The sequence below is a fragment of the Carex rostrata genome, chromosome 5 (genome assembly GCF_964058835.1).
Source record: "Carex rostrata chromosome 5, lpCarRost1.2, whole genome shotgun sequence".
In the NCBI taxonomy this organism is placed as follows: Eukaryota; Viridiplantae; Streptophyta; class Magnoliopsida; order Poales; family Cyperaceae; genus Carex; species Carex rostrata.
The window spans coordinates 287501-292500 of record NC_135922.1 but is presented as its reverse complement, the minus strand read 5'-3'; positions in this window follow the sequence as shown (position 1 = coordinate 292500).

Genomic DNA, 5000 nt, shown 5'->3' with positions numbered 1-5000 from the left:
AATTTATTTGATTTTATAAATTTTTTGTGATTTTTTGAGATTTTTTTGAATATTTTACATGGGTGATTTTGACTTGGGGGATTTTCAGGGGGTGGTAACCCTGGGCGTGGCTAGAGCCTCAAAATGCATATTCCCCTATAGGGGGGCAAGGTTTTCAAAAATGGGTGCCCCCTCATGTACACGCGCGTGGGTGTACATGGCCCCGTCGGTGCCAGCGTGGGTGGAAAATGGCCCGAAAACAGCCCAGCGGCAAGCGGAAGCGGCTAACGTTGGGCAAAACTGACCCGAAAGCAGTATAGCTTGGAAAATTAAGCGGATGCAGCCAATTGTTGGCGAAAACTAAGCGGATACGGCCAAGTGACGGTGAAAAATGGCCCGAAAACAGTCCAGCGGCAAGCGGAAACGGCTAACGTTGGGCAAAAGTGACCCGAAAACAGTTCAGCTGGGGGAAATTAAGCGGAAGCAGCCAAGCGTTGGGCAAAACCAAGCGGATACGGCCAAGAGTCGGTGGAAAATGGCCCGAAAACAGTCCAGCGGCAACCGGAAACGGCTAACGTTGGGACAAAGTGACCCGAAAACAGTTCAGCTGGGGAAAATTAAGCGGATGCAGCCAAGCGTTGGGGAAAACTAAGCGGATCCGGCCCAGAGTCGGTGGAAATTGGCCCGAAAACAGTCCAGCGGCAAGCGGAAGCGGCTAACGTTGGGCAAAAGTGACCCGAAAACAGTTCAGCGGGGGAAAACTAAGCGGATGCGGCCACGCGTTGGGGAAAACTAAGCGGATACGGCCAAGTGTTGGGGAAAAATGGCCCGAAAACAGCCCAGCGGCAAGCGGAAGCGGCTAACGTTGGGGAAAAGTGACCCGAAAACAGTTAAGCGGGGGAAAACTAAGCGGATGCGGCCAAGTGTCGGTGGAAATTGGCCCGAAAACAGCCCAGCGGCAAGCGGAAGCGGCTAACGTTGGGCAAAAGTGACCCGAAAACAGTTCAGCGGGGGAAAACTAAGCGGATGCGGCCACGCGTTGGGGAAAACTAAGCGGATGCGGCCAAGAGTCGGTGGAAATTGGCCCGAAAACAGTCCAGCGGCAAGCGGAAGCGGCTAACGTTGGGCAAAACTGACCCGAAAACAGTTCAGCGGGGCAAATTTTTGAAATTTTTTTGAAATTTTTTTGAATTTTTGAAATTTTTGAAGTTTTTTTGGGTTTTTGGACTTTTTTTGAATTTTTGAATTTTTTGAATTTTTTTGAATTTTTTTGAATTTTTTGAATTTTTTTTGAATTTTTGAAATTTTTTTTTTTTTTTTGAATTTATTTTATTTTATAAATTTTTTGTGATTTTTTGAGATTTTTTTGAATATTTTACATGGGTGATTTTGACTTGGGGGATTTTCAGGGGGTGGTAACCCTGGGCGTGGCTAGAGCCTCAAAATGCATATTCCCCTATAGGGGGGCAAGGTTTTCAAAAATGGGTGCCCCCTCATGTACACGCGCGTGGGTGTACATGGCCCCGTCGGTGCCAGCGTGGGTGGAAAATGGCCCGAAAACAGCCCAGCGGCAAGCGGAAGCGGCTAACGTTGGGCAAAACTGACCCGAAAGCAGTATAGCTTGGAAAATTAAGCGGATGCAGCCAATTGTTGGCGAAAACTAAGCGGATACGGCCAAGTGTCGGTGAAAAATGGCCCGAAAACAGTCCAGCGGCAAGCGGAAACGGCTAACGTTGGGCAAAAGTGACCCGAAAACAGTTCAGCTGGGGGAAATTAAGCGGAAGCAGCCAAGCGTTGGGCAAAACCAAGCGGATACGGCCAAGAGTCGGTGGAAAATGGCCCGAAAACAGTCCAGCGGCAACCGGAAACGGCTAACGTTGGGACAAAGTGACCCGAAAACAGTTCAGCTGGGGAAAATTAAGCGGATGCAGCCAAGCGTTGGGGAAAACTAAGCGGATCCGGCCCAGAGTCGGTGGAAATTGGCCCGAAAACAGTCCAGCGGCAAGCGGAAGCGGCTAACGTTGGGCAAAAGTGACCCGAAAACAGTTCAGCGGGGGAAAACTAAGCGGATGCGGCCACGCGTTGGGGAAAACTAAGCGGATACGGCCAAGTGTTGGGGAAAAATGGCCCGAAAACAGCCCAGCGGCAAGCGGAAGCGGCTAACGTTGGGGAAAAGTGACCCGAAAACAGTTAAGCGGGGGAAAACTAAGCGGATGCGGCCAAGTGTCGGTGGAAATTGGCCCGAAAACAGCCCAGCGGCAAGCGGAAGCGGCTAACGTTGGGCAAAAGTGACCCGAAAACAGTTCAGCGGGGGAAAACTAAGCGGATGCGGCCACGCGTTGGGGAAAACAAAGCGGATGCGGCCAAGAGTCGGTGGAAATTGGCCCGAAAACAGTCCAGCGGCAAGCGGAAGCGGCTAACGTTGGGCAAAACTGACCCGAAAACAGTTCAGCGGGGGAAAACTAAGCGGATGCGGCCACGCGTTGGGGAAAACTAAGCGGATGCGGCCAAGTGTCGGTGGAAATTGGCCCGAAAACAGCCCAGCGGCAAGCGGAAGCGGCTAACGTTGGGCAAAAGTGACCCGAAAACAGTTCAGCGGGGGAAAACTAAGCGGATGCGGCCACGCGTTGGGGAAAACTAAGCGGATACGGCCAAGTGTTGGGGAAAAATGGCCCGAAAACAGCCCAGCGGCAAGCGGAAGCGGCTAACGTTGGGGAAAAGTGACCCGAAAACAGTTAAGCGGGGGAAAACTAAGCGGATGCGGCCAAGTGTCGGTGGAAATTGGCCCGAAAACAGCCCAGCGGCAAGCGGAAGCGGCTAACGTTGGGCAAAAGTGACCCGAAAACAGTTCAGCGGGGGAAAACTAAGCGGATGCGGCCACGCGTTGGGGAAAACTAAGCGGATGCGGCCAAGAGTCGGTGGAAATTGGCCCGAAAACAGTCCAGCGGCAAGCGGAAGCGGCTAACGTTGGGCAAAACTGACCCGAAAACAGTTCAGCGGGGGAAAACTAAGCGGATGCGGCCACGCGTTGGGGAAAACTAAGCGGATGCGGCCAAGTGTCGGTGGAAATTGGCCCGAAAACAGCCCAGCGGCAAGCGGAAGCGGCTAACGTTGGGCAAAAGTGACCCGAAAACAGTTCAGCGGGGGAAAACTAAGCGGATGCGGCCACGCGTTGGGGAAAACTAAGCGGATACGGCCAAGAGTCGGTGGAAATTGGCCCGAAAACAGTCCAGCGGCAAGCGGAAGCGGCTAACGTTGGGCAAAACTGACCCGAAAACAGTTCAGCGGGGGAAAACTAAGCGGATGCGGCCACGCGTTGGGGAAAACTAAGCGGATGCGGCCAAGTGTCGGTGGAAATTGGCCCGAAAACAGCCCAGCGGCAAGCGGAAGCGGCTAACGTTGGGCAAAAGTGACCCGAAAACAGTTCAGCGGGGGAAAACTAAGCGGATGCGGCCACGCGTTGGGGAAAACTAAGCGGATACGGCCAAGAGTCGGTGGAAATTGGCCCGAAAACAGTCCAGCGGCAAGCGGAAGCGGCTAACGTTGGGCAAAACTGACCCGAAAACAGTTCAGCGGGGGAAAACTAAGCGGATGCGGCCACGCGTTGGGGAAAACTAAGCGGATACGGCCAAGGGTCGGTGAAAAAGGGCCCGAAAACAGTCCAGCGGCAAGCGGAAGCCGCTAACGTTGGGCAAAAGTGACCCGAAAACAGTCCAGCGGGGGAAAACTAAGCGGATGCGGCCAAGCGTTGGGGAAAACTAAGCGGATACGGCCAAGCGTCGGCGAAAAAGGCCCGAAAACAGTCCAGCGGCACGCCGAAGCGGCTAACGTTGGGCAAAAATGGCCAAAAGCGCGGGAGCAGGGCGGTCTGAATCTATGCATCCACATAAAATGGGGGGTAAACCTGGGGGATTTCCAGGGGGTGGTAACCCTGGGCGTGGCTGGAGACCCAAAATGCATATTCCCCTATAGGGGGGAAGGATTTTTGGAAGAGGCAGCCCCTCATGTACATGCCAAGCGGGGTGTACATGGCCCCTGTGGGTGCCTCCGTCGGTGTAAAATGGCCCGAAAAACAAGATTATGTTACCCGAAAACACGATTATGCTACCGAAAAAACACGGTTGAGCGGGGGCAGTAAGCACGGTTGAGCGGGGGCAAAAAACACGGTTGAGCGGGGCAAAAAACACGGTGCAGCGGGGACAAAAGACACGATTTTGTTACCGAAAAACACGGCCCGTCGGGGGCAAGGAACACGAATATGTTACCGAAAAACACGGACCACGCGGGTTGAAATCCCCAGCCGTAGAGCCGGCGAAACACGGTGGGGCAGGGCGTCTAAGCGTGGAGGCGCCCGTAAGACCGATGCGGGTTGAAATCCCCAGCCGTAAAGCCGGCGAAAAGCGGTCGGGCAGGGTGACTCCGCGTGGAGTTTCGCCCGTAAGGCCGATGCGGGTAGCCGCGCGGGTTGAAATCCCCAGCCGTAAAGCCGGTGAAACACGGTTCATTGGGGCGCCTAAGCGTGGAGGCGCCCCGCAGAGACCGAGCGGGTTGAAATCCCCAGCCGTAAAGCCGGCGAAACACGGTTCATTGGGGCGCCTAAGCGTGGAGGCGCCCCGCAGAGACCGAGCGGGTTGAAATCCCCAGCCGTAAAGCCGGCGAAACACGGTTCATTGGGGCGCCTAAGCGTGGAGGCGCCCGCAGAGACCGAGCGGGTTGAAATCCCCAGCCGTAAAGCCGGCGAAACAAGTTCGGGCAGGGCGACTCCGCGTGGAGTTTCGCCCGTAAGACCGATGCGGGTAGCCGCGCGGGTTGAAATCCCCAGCCGTAAAGCCGGCGAAACACGGTTCATTGGGGCGCCTAAGCGTGGAGGCGCCCCGCAGAGACCGAGCGGGTTGAAATCCCCAGCCGTAAAGCCGGCGAAACAAGTTCGGGCAGGGCGACTCCGCGTGGAGTTTCGCCCGTAAGACCGATGCGGGTAGCCGCGCGGGTTGAAATCCCCAGCCGTAAAGCCGGCGAAACAC